Source organism: Cryptomeria japonica, chromosome 2, assembly GCF_030272615.1.
Source record: "Cryptomeria japonica chromosome 2, Sugi_1.0, whole genome shotgun sequence".
In the NCBI taxonomy this organism is placed as follows: domain Eukaryota; kingdom Viridiplantae; phylum Streptophyta; class Pinopsida; order Cupressales; family Cupressaceae; genus Cryptomeria; species Cryptomeria japonica.
The window spans coordinates 572,369,274-572,396,247 of record NC_081406.1 but is presented as its reverse complement, the minus strand read 5'-3'; positions in this window follow the sequence as shown (position 1 = coordinate 572,396,247).

Below are 26,974 nucleotides of genomic sequence, written 5' to 3'. Positions count from 1 at the left end.
CAAGATGGTGATGCTTTATCTAAGTGATGAAACTGGCCATTTGAATTCCTTTCTCATATTGATTATGTAATGCCCCACCAGGAAAACCTGAAGGGATTAAGCTAAAACACAAGAATAAAGTGCAACAATTTAAAAAAGAAGAAGTTAAACACAACATTAAGATACCACAAGATATCCAAGCTCAAATTACACAGTGGAAGACATCAACTAACACCTAAAGAGTTTCCCAACATGATTACTTAATTACACAATTAACTTAACTCACGCTAACAAATCCAATAAGTTGATTGTCTTAATAACAAGATAATTCTTAAACAAGGATAATTTCTTTCAGTAAGACAAAATATAGATCACAAGACAAAGTTTATCCATTAAAATTTATTCATACCTTACGTTCATACTTTTTATTAAAATTTGAATCATGCATCCAATTTTATAACACACTTGAATTTCACCATAAGCCAACGAGATCTTTCTATGCATACTTAATTTCCTTAACAATAACTAAATACATTCCATTATTCTAACCTACATTCTTTTATGATCCAATTTACTGCATTTAAAAGACGATTGCATACATGCATTTACAATTAATTTGATCTAATCCACTTACACATTCTATCAAAATGCCATACATACATGCTAACACTAAAACATGAAACATAAGAACAAAAGCAACACATAACACCAAAATGATCTCGGAGTTCACCCCTAGAGGGCTACATCTCCGGGTCTGCTCAACTGCAAGACCCCTCTGATAATTAAATAAGTTTAGGGTACATAAGTTCCACATCATTTACATTCTTGTCATCGAGGCGAATCATACCAATAAACAACCGACCACATTGGTCAATAATTACATAAATGATCCCTACAAAGAAACGGATCCAACTGAACATATTAAAAGCTAATACAAGGTCCACTGCCCGACAGTACTCTAACTAGACACCCGCATAAAGGACAAGACCAGTTAAAACACCATCACAAGGCAACAACCAAACTAGAAACCGAAGACGTAAACAGACCCCAAATCAACCAAATGACAGGGTCCAAACAAACATATCAACATGGGGCACAATGACAACTCAACCAGAATTGCAATGAAATTAAGCTTGACTGCAAACACCATTTACACAAGATCCTAATACAGGAAATTTTTTCTTAAAACAGCCAAAAGCATAAATAACTTGCAATCAAAAGGTTTTCCAGACAATAAGAAAGTACAACTATTTCATACAAAGAAATCAACTTGCCATTTGTCCAATAAGTTAAATAAGATCTCATAGAAATAATTCTCCTAACGTATTTTAACATAATTATCAATTATAAAAAAATTATAAGCTTTTATGAAACATTCAAACTATAAACTGATTTTATAACTATAATATAATTGTATGCATACCTATATATATACATATAATATACTTTATAATTATATTAAAAATATATATCAACTCATAACCAATATTTAAATAACAGTAAAATAATATAATAACCACCATAAAGAAAACACATCTAATATATATATATATATATATAAAATAGCACATAATTTAATTTAATTTACCCAATCCCTGGGTACGAAACCCGAAACAAAATAATTAAAATTAAAAAAAAAACATTAAAATTTTCTTTGCCCTAGGCACAATAGCCTAAGCTACCACCGGTAGCTAGTACTACCGTCCAATAGCACTGCTACCGTAGGTAGTTTGCCACTAATTTTTATTTTTTTAAAAAAAAATTATATATATATTTTTTTATATATTATTTTAAATTTTAATATTTTTTTTAATTTTAATTATTTTCTAACCCCTGTGCGTACTGCGGTATGGTTGTTTCGGGGTTTCCTGGTAGTGCATTACATTAGCTTAATAATATTTATTCAATTTTTTTTATCTTTAAAAGATTACCTTCCTTTTAGATAAATTAGTTAGATTCTTATTATGTTGAAGAACATTTAGTTAGTTTTCTCCTTCAACTGAAGTAGTTATGTTTTATTTTGAAATGCTCAATTTTTTATCTTAATATAGATCATAATTTATTTTCTTTAAGTATAGAATTAATGGAATATTACATATGGTATTAGAGCAACCAAGTTTGACATTGAACCTCAGGCTTTCCACCTATAAACAAAACTATATACATATGCAGTCGCACCATGGTTGAGATAATATGCAGGCGCACTATATATAAAACTATATCCGCAAGTAAATCTTTTATTCAAATCCACAATATGAAACACAGAGTTTTACTGGAAGAACACAAGTAACCTTATCTCTTTTAGATAATATCACAAGCAACTATCTACAAAAAGATGCAGTAATCCACAACATATACACAAAGGAAAGACGACTGATTATATTATGCATGTTCGCAAAATGGTACAATAGTAAGCCTGAGGCTATATTCTACTTCTTCTCTAATGATCCTTATTGTTACAAAAGTTCCCTCATTTATATGAGGGTATACATTGTCACCAAGCATCGTGGCTTTTCAGCACATAACTATTAATTAGCACTTTTGTTAACAAACTGGAAGATAAACAAGTTCAACATTCCTATGTGTTGAATGTACTTATCATCTTTATACATTAGAACATCATTTTTTAGTGTCCTCATGTCTCTTTCTGTATGGAAATGATTGGATGGAATATGGTTAACACAAAGTGACAATTCTTTGTCCCGATCCAACTCTGCTACTGCTCGATTCTTCTCATCAATGAACTCTTGTTTCCACTGTTCGAATGATACTAACTCACCATTACTGTAAAAAGAGGGCACCCTAGGGGTATTCCCATCGTCCAACCTCTGAAGCTCTTTCCTTAATTGATTTGCCAATTCATCATGGGACTTCAAGTAAGCCTCGGCTTCAATTTTCTCACCTGGATTAATCAGACTGTTGTCATTGATCATGTCTTCCAACCGAAACCTAAGGCTTTCATGCTCTTTCAAAGCTCTGATTGTTCCAGTGTATGTTTTCCAATAGATTTCTGCAACTTGCTTCATACTTCTGAACCTATGTTTAATGATGTCCAGAATCAACTTATCCATCTTTTGTTGTACCTTTTCTACTTGCCGAGATGTCTTTTTGGCCCTGTTCCTCCAATACATAGCGTTTGTCAACGCATCCATGGCATCTCTGTCAACACCGTATGTCATCCCTATTTGACTGGTACCTATATTAATTTGAAGCAATCTTGCTTGCAGCCTCTGTTTTTCTTCATCGGTTTTCTCATATAGGCTTTTGTATGTAGAATTTTCTCGGACCAGAAACTCTATCTGATCTTGGTTCAGTTTAGCGACATCCAAATTTAGTTTGGCAGTTGTTCTAGGGTCAGTCTTTCCAACCTGCTGCACCATCAAATGTCCAAAAGCTTCTTATGTATCAACCAATATAGGTCTTTTATCTTTGGGATAGATAGCCCACTATAGAAGAGCCCTCTGATCTAGATCATATCTTGATCCTCTAAAGAGTTTATCAATCTCTTTTGGCATCATTTGCTTACTTGGGTCCTATTTCTTGAGGAATCCATCAAATAACAAGGCAGAGTTCGTGTCCCATCCAGAGTATAATAGCACACCAGCTTCCTTAAGTAGCTGTCTTCCCTTCTCAGGTGTCATTTCTCTCATCACAAGATCCATCTCCTCTTGTAACTTTTGAAGTTGCTTCTCTTCTTCACTATTTCTCATGTTATTCCTGATTTGAGATCCTTTATGTAGATAGAGGAATGCAGTGAACTCCTTGGAAGCAATGAAGTCACTATCAGCAATGAAATCCTCATGCTCCAGGAATCTGATGTCAGACACTTCTCGAACATTCAGTTGTCCTATTGCCAAGTCTATCGGTATATCCTCTGCATAACCAAGGGGGTAATCCTCTCGAGGAGTGAATGAAACGATGCCAGATGTGGAAGCAGGAGACATATGAGCCAAAGGCTCTGTATTCCTAATAGTATCAATGTAATCCCTAAAAACATGAGGCGGGACTCCCTCAAGTATTTCCAATTCATGCTCCATAAGTTTGTTGGCCAACTCCAAGGGGTCTTCAATCTTTTGTAGCACGTTCTCATCCATTTTCCTTCTAAAAAGCTTCCATTTATAAGCCTGCATTGCTTTCTCGAACTTTATTCGCTTCACTCTGGCCTCTTCTCTGCCAATGTTCTTAATGAGGTCATCTGGTAGGTAAGATTTATGCTCTCCAGCCTTCAACTTTTGTGATGACCGGGCTATCCTTATGTATCCTTCAGGATCGAAATTGGGCCTTCGATACCCATAGCCATGCCATAATAATCCAATTTTATCTACAATGAGCCATAACTCTTTGAACTTTTCACAATCAAATCTGAAAATACTAACAACCCAAGTACAATTGATTGTTTCCCATGGCTTGTCAGATGTTTTGTACTCACTATTGACAGTTGCCTCACAATTTCCAGACAAGCCACTCTGTGAGGGACTGTAAGTGGTAGTAAGTATGGTCTCCCTTCGAACCCATATACCCTGACTTGTGTGCAGTCTGAAAAACAATACCAATCTCCCCAATTGTGTTCAATTGAGGGATCTTCAGCAAAATCTTTTGGTCTTAGGAATCTTTGAACCTCTGATGCAAGGGCATGATCGCACGAGCATCCCAACAATCTATATAATGACTTGACAAAGAACTCCTCAAAATGCCAATATTGATTATTCACATACCTCTGGTCTCATGAAGAAACCCATAGTTGCACTGGTTTTCTCATCCCAGCATTGTCATATGTCCTGACACATAACTCTTTTGGCCATAACCCTTCATCTTGGCCCACATACAATAGCATATGCATAAGTAAGGAATAATGCTTGAAAATGAACATTGATGACATCCCCCTTTAACTTTTCTAACCCATGATTCAAAACCTCAACCAAATAAGCAGAAAAATCAAAGAAGCGGGGGTCCTTAGACTGCAAATAGGCACAAATGACTATGGCTGCAATATCCATCAAAGGATGGGATTTTATCCCTAGAACTTGGGCAACACAGTAATAGGTATACTTGAAATATGGATGGAAAGAGTTGACATCATAGGGAGCTTTGTCATCCTGACCTAGTGGCACTAAGGACCCTGCATTCATAGGTCTATGTATAGGGAGTCTCCACATTTTGTAAATGTGCTCTAGGTTAAAATATTCACTTGTTAACTTCTTGAGGTCAATCAATTCTTCAAATCCCCAATCCAACTCGAACACAATGTCAATAACCTCTTTTCTGATTGCAAGAATTGGCTCACCCATGTAGTTATATATGGTCCTGGTTTTAGGGTCATAATTGTTTGCTAATGCCTTCATGAGCTCCACATTCATGAATACATTAGCCACAGCTAACCTTCCTAAGTTTAATCGCCATAAATTGTTGATAGGTTGAGGGGCAACTCTTCTGTTGTACCCATATATGAATAATTCATACCCTCTCAATTTTGTCCATATGTCTCCAAGCTCCTCAAACCGGTCCTCCAGGCCTTCCTCATCATCTCTAATCTTCTTGGACCTCAAACAGGATGATGGGCACTGGTCAATCAGGTCCTGGGCCAAAGAACGCCCTTCCCTTTTCTGTCTTTTAGGTTTTTCTTCTGCAGCGATAGGTTCTTTTCCCTTTTTGGTCTTATTAGTTTTAGATGATGATTCCATTTGAATTTAAAAAAAGAGGTCTGTGTGCAAACAACTTACTTGGAATTACTGAGCTTTATCTGTGAATTCGCCCAATTCCTGCTTTCAGTTTGTCGTCTATGAATTCCTTAATGTTGTGTCCTTTGATGTTGATCCACTACTTATGGCATATTTAATCAATTAGTAATGGCCGTTTTGGACAACGGTCACTCGGGCACACGTTCGAATTTAATATCGATGTGACCTTTCGTAGGATTTGTTTCTGATTTTCACGGCAATCAATAATCATTTCGATGAGGATATGTCTTTCGATCATTTGTTTCTTTAGTCCATCGATCTCTTTGTTTCTATCGACAATACTTTTGTTTCGAATACTACTTCGATCAAGTATTTTTTCCCTTCATAGAAATACTGTATTCGGTCAGTATGGTTGTCTCCTCATCGAAACATCTCTGATATCCATCGGGTCTTATGTCGAAGAAACCTTGGGCTTCGGTGTCCTTTATTTTTCCATCGAAATACTTCTTTCATCGATATCACTATGCCCCGTCGATGAATGAGTCTATTATCTCATCGAAGCTTTTCTTTATTTTCCCTTATCGTTCTTCACTGATAAAGTTACATCAGCAAAACCACGCATATCGAGAACATGCCTTTTAACCTCCTCGAAACCTATATCCTTATCGATATCTTTTGTCGATGTAGCTTACTTTTGTCTAATCGATATTATTCTTTCGATGAAAATGCTCCTTTCGGTGGGTCCTTTTTATGTTGCATCGATAGTATTATTTCTTCGATAACTTTTCCCATCGATGAAGACCCTCTCTACTTTCTTCGATATCTTTTGTCAATGAAGTTATTATCTTCAGGGAGTCCTTTCTGGAATTCATCGGCGTTTCCTTCCTTCGATGGCTCTTTTATATCGATGAGACATCGTTGGGTCTCATCGATACCTTTTATCAATGTAGCTTCCTTTTGTCTGATCGATATTATTCTTTCAATGAAAACGCTCCTTTCGGTGGGTCCTTTTTATGTTGCACCGATAGTATTATTTCATCGAGAACTTTTCCTGTCGATGAAGACCCTCTCTACTTTCTTCGATATCTTTTGTCGATGAAGTTATTATCTTCGGTGAGTCCTTTCTGCAATTCATCGGTGTTTCCTTCCTTCGATGGCTCTTTTATATCGATGAGACATCATTGGGTCTCATCGATATCTTTTATCGATGTAGCTTCCTTTTGTCTGATCGATATTATTCTTTCGATGAAAACGCATAATCGGTCATAATAATTATCTTCGGTGATAATAATTATTTTTTTTGATAAAAATTATCATCATCGGAATTACGACGAATACCAAGCTTTCGACCGACGACTTCATTGACCGTCAGCAGAGTCCATTGGTTGTCAAATTTCCGATGGGCATGACATTGTCGACCAATCCAACGCCGAGTTTTCGACGATGGATTTCATCGACACTCCAACAAAAATTCATCGCAAATCCAACAAACTGTCATAGGAAATCAGCTCCGAATGTACTAGTGTCAGCAACAGCAACAACAACAAGGGCATCCAAATCCAAAACCGGATCAGGGACACCAGTCATGGCGGAAGCAGCACAACCCACCACTAGGGGAGCATCGGGCACAGAACGCTCAACATAAAGGGGAGGGGAGCCAACGGTAAAGGGCGTAGAGCAGCCCCCACCACTATCCACAGCAGCAGCGGAATCCCTAGAAGTTGTACCATTCGCAACGGCAGGGATACGGGAGTCGTTTGAAAATGCCTGGATGGGAGACATCGTTTCTTAAAAATCCCTGATGATTTAAACCATTACAATCCCCCATAATATTAATATGGGGCATCACAAGTTTATTTATATAAAATAAAAAATGAAGTACCTCGATAATGTAGGTCTTCCTTGATAGTGATAAATAGGGACACAAATATATGTTAAGATGAAACATGAAAGTCACATTGCCATAATTTATAATCCTAGTGTTTTTAAATATGTGTGATGTATATTAGGTCTTATAAAATGTTCTTGAAGCTCATGTCTCCTCAAATTGCACTCACTCAGATTCATTCATAGTGATTGTAGAACTTATATAATACAATTCTTTTACAAGCAGAATATTTACAAAGAGAAAAAGTTATAATGTGTTCAAAGAACTTACTAATTAATATCTAGGTCTTATGTTATGCATATTAAGACATGCTTATGTCTGTTAGGCCTTAATGCCCAAAGGACTTAATAATGCCTAGAGGTCTGATGTTATGCTATTAGGACTTGTGCCTATTAGGGATTACATCTAATTTTTAGCCACTGAGTGGTGTCATTGAAATTCACACTCCCCCTCAATGGCATCATCCAAGGCCAAGAATTGATCTAATTTTAAGTAGTCAAAAGGCCAAATTGCTTATTTTCTTACATTTTTCAATCAATATCTATCAACAAAACATATTTGTCCTCTCAATTCAAGCATAGCAATTTTATTTCTAGGTGTAATAATTTAATCAACATAATTTTAATTATCTTTGTAGAGATGTATAAATTATCATATGATATACACATAAATTAGTAGGAATTTCAAATAATGTCATAGATTATGTCTAATTGTTAGTAATAATAGCAATGATATACAAAAAATGATTTATTCTTCTTCAAATATGAAATCTCTAGGCGTAAATTAAATTTGATAGATGATAAGCTCTTTTATTTATGTTGAGATCACAAATTATCATCACTTCAAGGTATATGATTATTTAAGTCCCCTAGATGAAATCACAACATGATGCGCACTTGAAATTCTCTAGAATGAAATTCAACCTTTTAGAATGAATCATACTTAAATAATGTCATATAATTACCTAAGGAGCTGAAAATGTATTCCAAGCTTTATCAAATGAATCTACATTTTTTTTGCAAATCACAAAGTATTGAAATGTTAACCTAGTCCAAAACTTGATGATGCAAGTAGTTTAAAAAAATAAGTAAATAAAGTGAATTTACATGTAGTAAATGATTAGCACAACCTAATTAATCCTAATACCATGTTAGAAATTAGAATATTAGGATACTAATCATTATAGACAAAATCTAAAATAAAATAAAAATCAGAACCATATAAATATATATTTTACACATTACACAAGATATACATGCAGAAACCATTTTGAATAAAAAACCCCATAAATTATCATTTTATTAAAACATTTACAAATAGTATTAAAAATAGATAGGGACACCTCTACATATGTTCACATGGCCAATAATGTCTTAGCGTGTATAGTGATAAAATTCACTATAAATCTCCAAATTCACTATTCTCTCAAATGAGATAAAACCTCATTAAATATATAAGGGTAGAAAAATACATTGAGGGTATTAGTCATGCCTATTCAAATCAACCATTCACAAATAATCAACAATCTAATATTTATTAAATTCTTGGCCTCGGCCTATTACCGATCAAAAAAAAAAAATCTAATATTTATTAGATTATTAATTTTAAATGGTATATGATTTATAAAGTAAGGTTTTATAACCCTATATTATAATAATATATAAATCTTATAAGGGTATGACCTCTCATAACATTATGTTTTAACAATTATCACCTAAACCCTTCCCCTGTGCACTTGAGATCATATTGGCATCCATTGTCCATGTTAGGATTAAGGTGCCTCAAGCATTGCAAGTACTAGCATATATCTATATATTTTATGTCTACTAATGTCAAGTCAATTTGTGACACTTCTCGATTGAGGTAGAATCCTACATGAAGGTTATTGTATGACATTTAAACTATAATTGTGGAAGTACATGGCTCACTTGTTGGATCCCAGTGTAGGCTAATTTACTGTCACATTTGTCCTAGGTTGTAGGAGTTCATTTTATTGCAAGTTACGACAACACAATGACAAATTATGATAAACTATGACATGATAGTGTAAGAGTCATGGCTAGTGAAATTGGGGTTGGTGGTAATCTTGCATGTGTTAGGTGTTATGCAAATCAAGTGGGATTTATTACATTCATGCAAATTTCTTACATGTTGAGATTAGAGCCATCTTGCATAAGTAGAAGAAGATAGGTGTCTTGCATGTTCACCTCTTTGTTTGCATACATGTAGTAAAGAGGATGATGGCATGTGACATTTCTATGTGTAGTTTGGAGTGTTTTGTTTGAGGTTTTTACAAGTATTTTTTATGTTGTTGAATTCACGAGCAGACTATTATTATGTGAAGACTTCTAAAAGAGATATCTCTAAAATTGTATTGTAACCATTTGAATTATTTTAATGCATTATGTTCTGCTCTGGATTGTGGGGTTCTTCTCTCAAAAGGGTTTTCCCCGCGTATACATTGTGTTATGGTGTTGTTTTGCATGTTTAGATTTATTATTGTGCATCTTCTTTTAGTAACTATTTAAGGGTTTGAAAAGAATTTTTTTGCACAACTTTCCTCATTAAATCAATGTAGGAAGCTATTTTCACTATACTACTTCCTTTCAACCCATGGACTACCTATATATTCACTTCAAAATGAAATTGAAGTTACATGTTGCTTTCCTCACAAGGTCTCTCTCTAGAGACATACATAGAGAATTTCTTCCTAGGTAACTCATTATCTAAATAAGAAATAAAAGTATTGGTTAGCTAAGTTTTGTTAAGAATATTGTTATCCACAATATATTTCTCCACAAATAGAGATCCAAACATACCTAAGTACAAAGTGTTAGAGTAAAATGTTTTATTTACTTAATTAATTTAATCATATTGATTAATTAATTAATTAAGTCACCTTTTCTTTTTTCACTTAAGCTAAATTTAGGAAACTTTTTTAGGCATTTAATAATTATTTTATTTCATGCATTCATCCCTTAGGGTTTCCTTTAGGGTTTTGATCTCCTTCATTAAATGATTGATCTCATTGTAACTATTCATTCTAGCAAGTTAATTCAATTTTGATTCCTTCTTGCAATTGTCTGCAATTACTCTTGCACTCTCTTGTTTGTAGGTTTTTCTCTTGTGTGTGGCAAGTATTTGCATGCAAGTGATTATTGAGCATTGTGCAATTCATCAATCATGAATTCTAACAAGGTATCAAAGCTCCAGACCTAATGCACCATATTCGTCAAATTTGATATTTTCCTTACACCGAAGTTTTTTGTGCATCTTGGGTCAATTTGAATCTCAAAATCAGATCTGTGAGGGTTTGAAAATTCAAGTTTTTTTGTGATCCAAGGGGGCACCTATTTTTCGAAGCAATTTGGGAAAAAAAAGGACATAACGGTTGGCTTCCGAAGACTGATTCCCCAATTTTTAATATATAATTTGCTATATTTCAGCATCAGAGGCACAGGAGGCAAAAAAAACCATTATGGGTCGTACGACCCACTGTATGGATGTGTGGTTAACAACTACTCCTACAGCGGTTAGCAAATGCTACCACTGCGGTGAGCAGGCCGCTTCCGCAATAGTTGCTAGTCAAGTCGCTAGCGGATTACCATCCGCCACCGCCTCGCGCCACCGGCTGCGCCACCAGTTCCATTTTTTTAAGCCTTTTTTAGCCTAATTGGTTTTTTTGTCGTATCAAGAGCAAATAGAGGCATTTTTCGACAAAACATATATCATCGAAAATCTCTTTCCAAGCCGGATCCTTTTCTGAAGGTACAAATTTTCTTTTTAACTAATTCATACATTTACCCACTTAAGATTTTGCAGAGAAAAGCACTAGAACATGATGAACGTACATAATAGTTCGAAAGAAGATAAGAGAAAATATATGGAATCTGGTCTTTGATCTCTCTCTTTCTCTATAGCCCTTGCTAGGATGAATACCCCTATAAATTTTCCTCCAAACTTCATTCTTTTTACACGATAAAGTTTCAGGGATTGCACATTGTAGACATGGTGCATTCCTTCCTATATTCTTTTTTCCCACATTCTTTTAGCCTCTACTCAAGAGTCCCCTCTCCTTAGGTCACAAAAATCCCTATATCCTTTATTGATTGAAGGTTATACATCACCTATTCAAGAGCTCTCATTGTGGTGCAAGCAAGGAAGACATTGACAAAGGTAGAATTTGGACTTTCACCTACCAGTTCTGTTTGGTTGAAATTTCGTATAGGCTTCTCATTAAATCCCTTTTGTGCTTGTTGCAATCACTGCATTTATTGAGATGGCATCGTGCTTTAGCATTCTGGGTTGTGGCTTCCATCAAAAGGATTTTTGATATCTTCTACTCATTGCATTATATGCGATGAGATATATTTGAGGCATTTTGTCAAACATTTCATGGACCCTAAAAACGCTTCCCCAAGCTACATGCATGTCCCTGGAGACATTTAGGATTTCCATACTTCTATCATGACACTCCAGCCTATGTCATATCCTCATTGACAAATGTTTTGAAAGATTATATGGATGTCCATACATGTATTGTAACTTTGTCTCCCACGTGAGGTGTGACATTTTCTCCTAGCAATCATGCATGCCTTAGCAAACTGAACGCAGGTATTCTGGCTCCAAAACCATGTGTTATTAACTCTTTCAAAAAATCACAGTCATAGCTTTCATGATCAATGATCTGTAATGCATCTGTAACTTCATGTTAGTCGACTTTTCGTGGTACGTTAGTGCGTTTTTGAAGCCAGAATAGTTCTGGCCTTTAGACAATATTTGGTGTGTCGCATTTTTGTGGTTGAGAATCACCACAATAGTCTTAAGTACCTTCTCAATCAAAATGATCTAAATGAAAGATAAGTGGGTTAGCAAGGTGAAAAACACGATATACATATTGAATATGTAAAAGATTGATGCATTATTTAAAGATCCACTCTACGTTCGATTTTTAAAATATCTATTGGCCAAGTTATCATCATCATATCTAAATATGTCAAGAATGATTTTACTACTAAGTTGTTGGATGGAAAAGTACAAGATGACAAGTTCAAAATGGTTGGAGACTTTACATAAATAGAGGATATATTTTATCCTATAGTCAAAGATGAAGGAAACTATTTTAAGGTCCATGCATGATACTCCATTGGCTAGGCATCTAGGGTATTTTAAGATATAGAAATAGATCGAGTAGAGATTCTGCTAGAAAGGAATGAAAATGGATGTGTTCAAGAACATTAAGGAATGTGCATCTTGCTAGTAGAACAAGTAAAAGTAGTCTATCCCACAAGCCTACTTCAACAATTGCTCATTCTTAAGAAAAAATGGGATAGTATATCTATGTACTTTATCACTAGATTACCCAAGATAATTGGCAAAAATTGCATCTTTTTGGTGGTGGACAAACTCACCAAGTACATATATTTTAATGCCATATCCTCTTACATAAGTTTTGGCAAGAACAAAACTCACCCCTAACACAAGTTTTCACACCCAAACAAATGAACAAGTTTTAATTGTCAAGAAATAGATTGAAGAGTACATAAGAAATTACATATTTGGATAGAAAACAACTTGGGTCAAGTGGTTACAATTAGGAGAACATTGTTATAATAGCTCCTACCATATATCCATAGGTATGTCACTTTTCAGGGCTTTGTAAAGATATAATGCTCTAACCTTTATGGATCTTGCAATCATAGAAAACAAGGTTCTTAGAGCAATGGATTTGATCAAGCAAAGTCAAGAGGTATTGAAATCTCTTAAAAACCATATTCAATATGCTCAAATCCAATAGAATCTCTATGTAAACTAGAAACTACTAAAAGAGCTTTTGAAATTAGAGACGTGGTTTACCTAAACCTACAACACTATAGGTAGTCTTCTTTGAGAAAGAAAGGATTAGAGAAGTTAAAATCCATATTCTATGGCCCCTACAAGATTATAAGAAACGTGGGAGAAGTAGTTTATGAACTAGAAGTGGCTAAGAATCCATATTCTATGGCCCCTACAAGATTATAAGAAAGGTGGGAGAAGTAGTTTATGAACTAGAAGTGGCTAAGAATACTTGAAGCCACAACATCTTTCATATTTCTTGTCTAAAAAGGCACTGGGGCAATATCTTGCACCATATAAAGACTCATTCTAATACCAAAAGCCATCATGGACTCTCAAGAAAGAAAGTTGAGGAATAGAACCAATTGCAAAGTATTTGGTGAGGTGGTCCAAGGATCTACCAACTGAAGATGCTACATGGAAAGGAATTGACATTTTAAAGCATCCAAATTTGAATTGCTTGAGGGGAAAAAATCTCAATGATGGAGAATTGTCATGTTCCCTTTCTACATGTGATTACTAGATGTTCCTTAAACCTATTTTCCATTTCTTGTAGAATAAAAAAATAAATTAGGGAAATGATTGTTATAATTTGTTGTGTCATGTTGTATGTACACCTAGATTATAGAGCCCTCTACGTATCATACAATCAATCTTTATTCCTTTAAGTGTTGTTGGTCAAGGGTGTGTGCATAGGGCTCCTTGAAGAGGAAAAAAAGGTCTGAATTTGCATTTTAGAGGGTAAGTGGATGATCAATTGCCTGTTTAAATATAAGTCAAAGTTTTACATCATCCTATTTTTATGATACTATTCCTCAAACATATCAAAATTTTAATTCGTATTATTAGATCATAGTTGACAAAAACCTATGTATAGGGCTCCTTGAAGAGGAAAAAAAAATTGAATTTGCATTTTAGAGGAAAAGTGAATGCTCAATTACCTATTTAAATCGAACACAATGTTCTACATCATCCTATTTTTATGATATTATTCCTCAAATATATCAAAATTTAAGTTTTTATCCTTATAGATTAAAGTGTGAAAACCTCTTAATCTCCACAGCCAACTAGTGGATAGAGTCCTCTACCTTACGTTAAGCAATTCCACTCAAGGATTGGTTCTTCTCAATGTATGTTTGTCTAAGTTAGGTGTCTCACTCCTAGTGCCTAGGGATTGTAATTCAATGATGGCTTCTATGACACCCCCCTTGTTGTGAATTTGTTATACTTTTGATAATCATATTGGTGTTATTGTTCTAGCACTTGAATTGACTATAAATGTGATCTTACATTGTACTAAGAGGAATAAAAAATTATTATGCATTTCTATTCACTTGTAAGGGTCTATAATTCATTTCTACACATTAAGCTTACCGTCTATGGGTAGACCTGATTTTAAATAAGATCTAATCGTTGGTTTCTCATGGAGTTGAATCAAATTAAAATATTGTACATTTCTAATCAAAGATATCGCATTAGATCATTGTCATCCCCCAACTTGCACTTTGATTTGATTAGGGGAAAATGCTATTAACAAGGTAACTACTACTCCCAAGGGACATCAGAATCAACTGTATGGGAGATTAGGAGGATCTAAATGAAGATTAGTATTTATTCCACTCATTTGGATTTCATGCAAATAATCCTTTGATAACACACTATTTTTATGGCAAATACCAAACTATTGAATTAAGGTGGAGTATCATACAATATAGTGCAAAAGACCTATTTATATTTAAAATAGAGGTCCTTATACCTTTTTTTGTTTAAAAACTCAACAAATTGGCTTTAAGGGAGCTTCAACTTCAACCTAGAAAGGGCCTAAAAACAAAGAAAATGGCATTCACAAGGGCATGGCTAATTATCAAGGCTCCTCCAAGGATCAATAGAACCTTGCAACGACTAAGATCATGGTACCATGTGAATCCCCAACCAACAAACAATTTCCATCCAATAGCCTAAGTATGAATTGGTATGCAGATAAAACATGGTTGAATGCTCCAAAAATCATCAAATGTGAAAATAAGTAGTGTCAAAATAACATTGCCATCCTTGAAATTCCACTCTCACTGAAAAATGCAAATTTCTACCATTGTAGATGGTTTCTTGATTATATCCAATTCATTTTAGATTTCATAGTATCAAAACAACTTCAAATTGAAACTAGTGAATCTATACAGCTCATTTTAATTTTTATAATATCAATTTGTAACTTCAAATCAAGACAAAAAATCCACTAAATTCATCACTTTTTTCATAGTAAATACCTCTAAAAAATAAATTGAAAAAAATAAACATCTTATATCATAAATATTTCTCCACAAACCAAAAACCATTCAAATATCTATTATCAATTTAAATATCATCATAAAAGAAGCACTCAAACCTATCAAAATAAAAAATACATGAAAAATTTAAAGAAAGAAACATACACAAAATGACCATTTCAAAATGAAATTTTTTTTACGAAATTTAATTAAAAAAATAACACTCCAAATACAAGCCTATTTCCCTTCGAAAACCACTAACCATTTATTTGAACCTTAAAAGTAAGCAATTTTCTCAAAATATGTTTGCTTCAAATTTGTCTGCAACGCTCACCATGGAGGTCAACAAGCAAGGGAGCACTTTATGGGCGGCATGTTTCTTGTTTTGTATGATGATGTTTTAGGTTAAAGTGTTTTAAGTCAGTGGATTAAAAATGATATTTTAGAGGACTTTTATTTAGTAGTAAAAATTTAAATTAAACACACTTTTCAATATGAGTTAAATAATATGAAATACTAATGATCGTGATGAATGTAATGTATGATCGTTAAGATCTTTCTTGTAATGACAATTTGTCGCTTCTAAAATACCACTTAGGAATGATTACAATTAACCATTACTCTAAACTTTTGATTACATTATTAAAGTACATAACTATCAAATCATCTTCTCCATTTCAAACCCATAAAACTTCATTTAACATGTAACAAACTTTTTGTCATCATTATTAAGAGTTCTTAAAAAATGAAAAACAGATTCCCATGTTCATAGATTCCTATATAAATTTATATACATTTTAATCCTTTAAGTTAATGGATTATTCATTTCCATCGTACATAATTTATGTTTGAATCATAATAAGGAGTTTATATAAATATAGCATTTTTTATTAATTTCCATCTCTATTAAAAAAATTGTAGTATCGTCTCATATTTTAAATATAATGTGCTTGTTAAAATTGAGTTTATAAGGCTTAATGTGATTAAATATGATTAATGTGTTGTCATATTTTATGATTTGTTGTTAGTTATCAAATATGGAATAGTGTTAATATATTGCAAGTCAATATTTTTTTTAATAATTGTGTGAATTGTATTAGTAAATGATATTTTTGTAATAGTTTTTTAAATAATCTAATGTGAATTGCATTCATAAAATGAGTAAATTTTACTTTGTGCATTATTAATTTTATTAACAATTCATAATTTATTTATTTTGTTTTTACCTCTAGAGATATCCCCACGACCCAGCCCAATGTCCAATCCGCCTTACCTTGGTCTTACTTATTGTCAAGTTGTGGTCAGGAAGGCGTTGAAGTAAAGAACGGGGCTCTTGCCTTTAGAGGTATCCCCACACCTCAGCACAGTGTCCAATCCGCCTTACAGCCTTGGTCTTACTTATTGCTAAGTTCGGGTCAGGATTGAGCTAAATCAAAGAAGGGGGCTTATGTTGTGAGTAATGATAAATTTATTTTCAAAATTATAGTTTTTAATTTTAGGATTGAGATTAAATTTAATAAATTCAGAAATAAAACTTACAATAAAAAATGCAAAAAAATGAGACATAAACATTAAAAAATGGCATTGGTCTATTGACCTTTCTTTAATCTATAAAAAAATACAACCTTAAAGATTGACCATGGCCATGAATGTGGAAGCTTGTTTGGTATCCCCTAATTGACCTAACACAACTACAAACTGACACAACACAACCACAAAATGACACAACACAACACACATTTTATTTTATTTATAATAAAAATTATTTACACAGTTTTAAAATATGCAACTTAAATATGATTAATATGTTGTCATATTTTATGATTTCTTGTTAGTTATCAAATATGGAAGTGTTAATATGTTGCAATCAATATTTTTTTAAATAATTGTGTGAATTATATTTACTAAATGATATTTTTGTAATACTCTTTTAAATAATCTAGTGTGAATTGCATTCATAAAATGAGTAAATTTTACTTTATGCATTATTTTATTAATAATTCATAATTTATTTTTATTTTTATTTTTTATCCCATGATGTATCCCCACGACCCAACCCAATGTCCAATCTGCCTTACCTTGGTCTTACTTATTGCCAAGTTGGGGTCAGGAAGGCACTGAAGTGAAGAATGGGGCTCTTACCTTTAGATTTATCCCCACAACCCTGCCCAGTGTCCAATCCGTCTTACCTTGGTCTTAGTTATTGCCAAGTTGGAGTCAAGAAGGAGCTAAAACAAAGAAGGGGGCTTATGTTGTGAGTAATGATATATTTATTTTCAAAATTATGATTTTTAATTTTAGGGTTGAGATTAAATTTAATAAATTATTAAATAAAACTTAAACTATAAAAAAATGCAAAGAAAATGAGACATAAACCTTAAAGAATGGCATTGGCCTATTGACCATTTTTTAATCTACCAAAAAATATGACTTCAAGGATTGACCATGGCCACTGACTATTCCCTTCAGTCGTTAGAAGGGTTTTTAACCCCTTTAAATAATTTTTTTATTAAACATTATACTTGGCCATGAAGGTGGAAGCTTGTTTGGTCTCCCTTAATTGACCTAACACAACCACAAAATGACACAACACAACACACACTTTATTTTATTTATAACAAAAATTATTTACATAGTTTTAAATATGCAACTTAAATATGATTAGTATGTTATCATATTTTATAATTTGTTGTTAGTTATCAAATATGGAATAGTATTAATATGTTACAAGTCAATACCTTTTTAAATAATTGTGATTTGTATTAGTAAATGATATTTTTGTAATACTCTTTTAAATAATCTAATGTGAATTGCATTCATAAAATGAGTAAATTTTACTGTGTGCATTATTTTATTAACAATTAATAATTTATTTTTTTTGTTTTTACCTCTAGAGGTATCCCCACGACCCAGCCTAGTGTCCAATTCACCTTGTCTTGGTGTTACTTATTGTCAAGTTGGGGTCAAGAAGGCGCAATCCGTCTTACCTTGGTTTTAGTTATTGCCAACTTGGGGTCAGGATGAGCTAAAACAAATAAGGGGGCTTATGTTGTGAGTAATGATACATTTATTTTTAAAATTATGATTTTTAATTTTAAGGTGGAGATTAAATTTAATAAATTCTTAAATAAAACTTAATTCATATCAACACTATTTCATATTTGTGTGAATTGTATTAATAAATGATATTTTTGTAATACTCTTTTAAATAATCTAGTGTCAATTGCATTCATAAAATGAGTAAATTTTACTTTGTGCATTATTTTATTAACAATTCATAATTTATTTATTTTGTTTTTACCTCTAGAGATATACCCACGACCCAACCCAGTGTCCAATCTGTTTACCTTGGTATTACTTATTGCCAAGTTAGGTTTAGGAAGGCATTGAAGTGAAAAAGGGGGCTCTTACCTCTAGAGGTATCCCCACAACCCAGCCTAGTGTCAAATCCCCCTTACCTTGGTCTTATTTATTGCCAAGTTGGAGTTAGGATTGAGCTAAAGCAAAAGAGGGGGCTTATGTTGTGAGTAATGATAAGTTTTTTTTTTAAATTATGATTTTTAAATTTAGTCCTTCGTTTAGTCGGTCTATTGCCTCCAAGTGTATCTTGAAGACTGAGTTGGAGAGCTCTGATTTTGCAATTGAGAAGAGCGGAGAAATTGTCTCCCCTTGAGAGCAATGAAAATCGTGTCTTGGAATGTTAGGGGCTTAAATGCCCCTAACAAAAGGCGCCTCATTAAATCACAGTTGGATTTAATGAAGTGTGATGTGTTACTATTGCAAGAGACTAAGTTAAGTTGTACTGAATTTTTGTTTTCGAAATGGAAGTTGTGGAATTTTTGTCTCTCCTTCTACGAGGGCATCTGTGGGCTTGGCTTTTCTTTGGAATGATGTGTCTACTGAGTTAAAATTGGTTGTTTCTACTCCCTTATGGATGTTGGCTTCAGTAAAGAGTTCTATTTTGAATGTTAAATTCTGGTTGTTCAATGTGTATGGACCAATGCCAATTGGGGGTAAGAAAGCTCTTTGGGATTATTTATTTGTTACCTAGTCTTCCCTGCATGGGCAGACTGTGGTTTTTGGAGGGGATTTTAATGCCATTTTCTTTGATGATGAGAAAATTGGGGGTATTCTGCCCAATAAGCGTATCTTGGGGGATTTTTCTATTTTTATTCATAATAATGATTTGGTGGATTGTAAAACCTTGAATGGTCCGTTTACTTGGACTAATAGGAGAAAAGATTTCTCGCAGATTGCTAAAAGACTTGATCATTTTTTGGTTTCTGCCAATTGGATTTCCTCTGATATGGATGTTGTGGCTTCGGTTTTGCCTTATGTCGGTTCTGATCATTTTCCGATTGTGTTGTCTATTTTGGATGATAGAGCTCCTAGTCGTTCTTCTTTTAAATTCGAACCAATGTGGTTTCGAAATCCATCTTTCCTCATGTTTTTGCAATCTTGGTGGTCATCGGTTGCCTTTGTTTATGGAACTAGAATGTTTCGGTTTGTCAAGAAACTCTCTTTTCTGAAACAAGAGATTAAGAAATGGAATGTGTTGCATTTTAAAAATATTTTTTCTGAAAAGCATAAGATTCAAGAAGAACTCGAAGTTCTTAATACTATGGTTATGAACTGTGGTATGGATTCTACTACTTTTCAGAGACAAAATGTTAAATTCTTCAGCTAAGTTAAAAAGACAATGTAATAGGATCTCTTGTATTCAAAATCTTGACGGAGTTGTTATTACAGATGAGAAAGAGATTGTTGTTGAGGTTGTCCAGTTTTTTAAGTCCTTACTATCTGAGGAGACATCTGTATTTAATGATAGCTTTGCTTCTGTTATCCTAGGCTTATTTTTGATGAGGATAATGTAATGTTAATGGCACCTTTCTCTATTCAAGAAGTAAAGGAGGTTGTTTTTTCAATGGCACCTGATAAGGCTCCTGGTCCTAATGGTTTTACTGCTCTCTTTTTTCAAGATTGTTGGCCTTTTATTGGGGAGGACCTTCGACTTGTTTTAGAAGAGACTCGGTGCAATAGGTCTATTTTGAAGGAGCTCAACACAACTCTGATTGCTATCATTCCGAAATTAGAGAATCCTAAATCTTTTGTGGATTTCCGTTCAATTGCTTTATGTAATACCTTCTATAAAATTATCGCTAAAGCTATTTCTTTACGGCTTGCTAAGCTCATCCCAAAGATTGTTTCGGGGGAGCAGGGAGGTTTTGTCCCTGGTAGGGAAACGACAGAAGGGGCTATTGTGGCCCATGAGTTTCTGCATTCTATCTCTCAGTTGTCTATTCCGGCTATGATTCTAAAGTTGGATATGATGAAGGCTTAGGATACGGTAAGTTGGCAGGCGCTCTTGTGTGTGCTTAAGAATTTCGGGTTTGGGGTAAAATGGGTTAAATGGATACAGGCATGTATTATCACTGCCAGGTTCTCTGTGATTTTGAATGGTTCTCCATGTGGTTTTTTTGCTTCATCTAGAGGTCTCATGCAAGGGGATCCGTTGTCTCCTTTTTTGTTTATTATTCTGGTTGAAGCTCTTAGTAGAGCTATCTTGAGTGCTAGGGATAGTGGCCTCTGGAAGGGGATTTCTATTCCTCATATGACTGCTAGTCATTCTCATTGTTTATTTGCAGATGACACGTTATTGTTTGGTAAAGCTACTATGGGGGAAGCTAAGGTCATTAATAGGATCACTTTGGATTACTCCTCATTTTCTAGTCAGAAGGTCAATCGGGGCTAAGTCTAAGATTTTCTTTCTTAATATTTCTCCTTTGGTGCAGTCTAGGTTGACTCATTTTTGGGGTTTCTCTGTTGAACAGTTCCCTTGTAAGTATTTAGGTATCCCATTTTTTACTGGTTCAGAGAAGCATAATTTTTGGGATCGGATATCGGGGGCCATTTCTTCAAGAATACTTTCCTAGTCTCATAAGTGGCTCTCTTTTTCTGGGAAAATTGTGCTTATTAAAGCCATTCTAAATGGGGTTCCAATCTATTTATTTTTTGTTTTGAAGGCTCCTAAAAAAGTTGTGGTCACTCTGTAATCAGTTTTAAGGTCTTTTTTATGGAATGATAACGTTAATAAGAAAGACAGGATCCCTCTGTTAGCATGGGATAGGGTTTGTTCTCCGAAAGATAAGGGGGGTGCAGGGATTAAGGATCTTGGTAAACGGAATTTGGCTCTTGGTGCTAAGTTAGTTTTTGGAAGTTGTATAAACAACCCTCTTCCAAGTGGGCATCTATATTGTCTGCAAAATATTTGAGAAAGTGTTCTAGGGAGGCCATTTTTACTGCTTCTTCGCTTCCTAAAGGGTCTGTAATATGGAATTTCATGGGCGAGTGTAGATTTGTTATTATTCTAGGGTTGTCCTGGCTTATTCATAATGATCGAAAGGCTAGATTTTGGGAGGAAGTCTGTAATGGTTTCGAAGCACTTTCTAGCTTTAGGGATTGGATGCCTCTTATGTCCCTTCTCAAATCTTCTTGGGGTATATTTGTGGCTGATTATTTTTTTGTGGATTCCTCGGGTCTTTTACCTGTGGCTAGATGGAAATCTATTGACTTTCTTCCGGTGGATCAAGATATCAAATCTGCTTTTGTTAATGAGTTAAAGAAACGCCCATTGCATTTTTCTGAGAATGAAGATGAGCTTATTTGGACCTATTCAAAATTAGGGGAATATTCGGTTAAGGAGGGATACAATTATTTGTCTACAGGTTGTAGGGGGGAGGATTTGCCCTTAGGTCTCAATTCATGAGTTGGCCTCTATTATATCCATCTTCATTTTATGCTTGTCTTTGGGTAATTGCTCCTTCTGTTCTGATTTGGAAAATTTGGCTTGAGAGAAATAACAGGATTTTTAGGAAACACTCTTCCACTTTGCTAGATGTGCTCTTCTGTATTGAAAAATCCATCTCTTAGACTACCTTGGCCTTTATTTACAAGGGCATTAAAAAACAAAATACTTTTACACCATGGGATAATTGGATTACCCGGCATTGGCCGGCTTAGCAGACGCTCCCTATGATTGGGGTCATTTCTAAAACAAGGTCGTCTTTAATTAATAGGAAAGAGGTAGTATGGTTGTCTCCTCCTTCTAAGTACAAGTTAAATTTTGATGAAGCATCCCATGGTAACCCTGGGAAGTCTGCCATTGGTGTAGTGGTTTCTGATAATAGAGCCTATATTATTAAAGCACAATGTCAATGTATTTCTAGTGGGACTAATAATGTGGTTGAGTTACATGCTCTTTCTATTGGGCTTGATTTGCTCCTTTCTTTGCACTTTTTGGATGTCATTATAGAAGGTGACTCTCAAGTTGTTTTTTATATGGTCACAAATCGCTCCTCGAATTCTTGGCATCTCAACTATTGGTTGGATAAGATACTTGCATAGCTTGAATTTTTTTAACTCCTTCTCGATAGCTCATTGCTACAGGGACGCCAACAGGGTGGCTGACTTCTTGGCAAATAAAGCATTAGATGAAGATATTCAATCTTTGGTTGATGTTGATACCAGTTTTTTACCCCCTCGTCCCGTTTAATTGAATATAACTTATTGGCTTAGTCTCGAACTAGTATCTTGTTGGTAATTATAACCAAGTATGCAGTTTAGTATGGAGGTGTTGGTGGCCTTCTTGGTCTTTCCTATCTCTCCATTATGTCTGCATTTTTGCTTGTAATTCCAACCATGGTACTGGTCGTGGTTTTGTTTATGGGTTGGGTATTTGGAGCAGGGGGTACCTTACAATCATGTTTTACTCAGTACTTTGTCCCTGTTGTTTTGGGTTTTTTGGTTGCCCGTAATATGATATCTCTTGTGCAACTCGCACGTGGGTTTAATTATGTTTACTTTGGTTTTTGTACGACCTGTTTGGAGTTAATGTGTATATTAATATCTATTTTTTCAAATGGCAGCTCGTTTGAAGGTTTATTTATGATTGGTTTATTATTTCCTTCACGGTGGCAGGCTGTGATTTTTTTCTTTTCCGCTTTGGGAATCTCATTCGTGTGACAATCTTGTATTATCATATGTTACGATCTTGAGTTTAGGATCGTGCTTTTTGAAAGGAAGTTCTTATTATTATTTTTTTGAGGTGGCAGTCTGCGGGTATTTGTTTGCACGATTTGTCATGGGCTAGCTTGTGCTAATATATCTGTCTCGTCCTTTGGTGGCTGAGCTCGCTCTTTTATGATGGCCTTTGTTTTCTTTATATTCCTCCTCTTTTTGTATCACATTATCTTTTCATGGAGGTTGTGGGTTATAGAGTCTTGATGCCTATTAAGCAGCATGATTTCTAGGACTCTCATGGTTTTGATGATGAAAAGTTTGGTCGTCTGTTTAAAATTTATTCTCTGGATTACTCGCTAGCTTTTCGCAAAGTACTGGGCAAGCGATGGCTGGTGGAAAATGCAGATTGTTTCCAAGCTGAGGTTGCATCTCGTTTTATCACTATCTATATGGACTTGCTCTTGGATTCTTCTATGGTCGGGGCACTTTTTGATGCATACTTTCATTCCTATTTTTATTCTGTTGTTGAGTTGGATAATGCTTTGTCTCTCTATCATTTTGAGTTTGGCATTTTTTCTTATGGTGGTTTCCTATCTCGTTCTCAATTACTATCTTCTGGCTGGCACGTTGAACTTCTTTCAATTATGAGAGGAGGCTTGATTTCTAACCTTTATGATGATACTTTGTTTGCTCTGGTAGCGCTGTTAGATCATGTTTCTCCAAATATCTTGGCAGTGGTTGTTAACGTATTTTCAGGAATTCACTCTCTACTGGATTCATTGAAAGCAGTGATTTCTTCTCCAACTTCAGTTTTGCCTCTTTAGATTGTGCCTCCTGCAGCTCACAATGTTGATATTATCCACCCTTCCTCACCTCCGTTGGAAAGCACTAGTTCTTGGTTCCTACATTCTTGATGTATATTCTCTCATTCAGAGAAATTTTGTACTCATACTCTCTGGGGGTGGGATTTTTTGTTGCCCATTATGGTTGTTGAGGAATTCTCGGGTTGGCTTCTTATCTGGCTTTATTATGTATGAGCAAGACCAGAGGTTTCCTTTACCTGGTTCTTCCTACCGGTGCTCTTTGAACCAAGTTGTAAAAATTTAAAATATTAATAAAATTTAGTGGTTCTCCACTTTTATTGAAAAAAAAAAAACCTTTAGAGTTGAGATTAAATTTAATAAATTTTTAAATAAAACTTAAACTATAAAAAATGCAAAGAAAAATGAGACATAAACCTTTAAGATTGACATTGGCCTATTGACTATTTTTTAATCTATTAGAAAATACGACCTCAAAAATTGACCATGGCCATTGGCTATTCCCTTCAAATTTTAAAAGGAGCTTTTAACCCCTTCAAATGATTTTTTTATTAAACATTATACTTGGCCATAAAAGTGGAAGCCTGTTTGGTGTCCCCCTAATTGACCTAACACAACCACAAAATAACACAACACAACACATTTTATTGTATTTATAACAAAAACTATTTACATAGTTTTAAATATGCAACTTAAATATGATTAATATGTCGTCCTATTTTATGATTTGTTGTTAGTTATCAAATATGGAATCGTGTTAATATGTTACAAGTCAATATTTTTTAAAATAATTGTGTGAATTGTATTAATAAATGATATTTTTGCAATATTCTTTTAAATAATCTAGTGTGAATTACATTCATAAAATGAGTAATTTTACTATGTACACTATTTTATTAACAATTCATAATTTCTTGATTTTTTTTTTACTTTTAGAGGTGTCCTACGACTCAACCCAGTGTTCAATCCGCCTTACTTTGGTCGGTCTTATTGCCAAGTTGGGGTCAGGAAAGCGTTGAAGTGAAGAAGGGAGCTCTTACCTCTAAAGGTATCCCCACAACTCAACCCAGTGTCCAATTAGCCTTACCTTGGTCTTACTTATTGCCAAGTTGGGGTCAGAAATGAGCTAAAACAAAGAAGGGGGCTTATATTGTGAGTAAACAATAAATTTAGTTTCAAAATTATGATTTTTTACTTTAAGGTTGAGATTAAATTTAATAAATTTTTAAATAAAACTTAAAATGTAAAAAATGCAAAAAAAACGATACATAAACTTAAAAAAATAGCAGACCTATTGACCATTATTTAATTTATCAGAAAATACGACCTCAAGGATTAACCATGACCATTGGTTATTCCCTTCAATCTTTAAAAGGGGTTTTTAACCCTTTCAAATAATTTTTTTATTAAACATTATACTTGGCCATGAAGGTGGAAGCTTGTTTGATCTCCCTTAATTGACTAACACCGCAACAAAATGACACAACACAACACACATTTTATTTTATTTATAACAATTGTTTACATAATTTTAAATGTGCAACTAACATATGATTAATATGTTGTCATATTTTATGATTTGTTGTTAGTTATCAAATATGGAATCGTATTAATATGTTACAAGTCAATACTTTTTTAAATAATTGTGTGAATTGTATTAATAAATAATATTTTTGTAATACTCTTTTAAATAATCTAGTGTGAATTGCATTCATAAAATGAGTAATTTTACTTTGTGCATTATTTTATTAACAATTTATAGTTTTTTTTTTTGTTTTTACCTTTAGAAGTATCCCACGACCCAACCTAGTGTTCAATCCGTCTTACCTTGGTCTTACTTATTGCCAAGTTGGGGTCAGGAAAGCGCTAAAGTGAAGAAGGGGGCTCTTACCTCTAAAGGTATTCTCACAGCCTAGCCCAGTGTCCAATCCACCTTACCTTGGTCTTACTTATTGCCAAGTTGGGGTCAAAAATGAGCTAAAGCAAAGAAGGGGGCTTATGTTGTGAATAAATGATAAATTTATTTTCAAAAATTATGATTTTTAACTGAGGTTGAGATCAAATTTAATAAATTTTTAAATAAAACTTAAAATGTAAAAAATGCAAAGAAAACGATACATGAACTTTAAAAAATGCCATTGGCCTATTGACCATTATTTAATTTATCAAAAAATACGACCAAAAGGATTAATTATAACCATTGGCTATTCCCTTCAATCTTTAAAAGGGGTTTATAACCACTTCAAATATTTTTTTTATTAAACATTATACTTGGTCATGAAGGTGAAAGCTTGTTTGATCTCCCTTAATTGACCTAACACAACCACAAAATGACACAACACAACACACATTTTATTTTATTTTTTTTATAACAAAAATTATTTACATAATTTTAAATATGCAACTTAAATATGATCAGTATATTGTCATATTTTATTATTTGTTGTTAGTTATCAAATATAGAATCGTGTTAATATGTTACAAGTC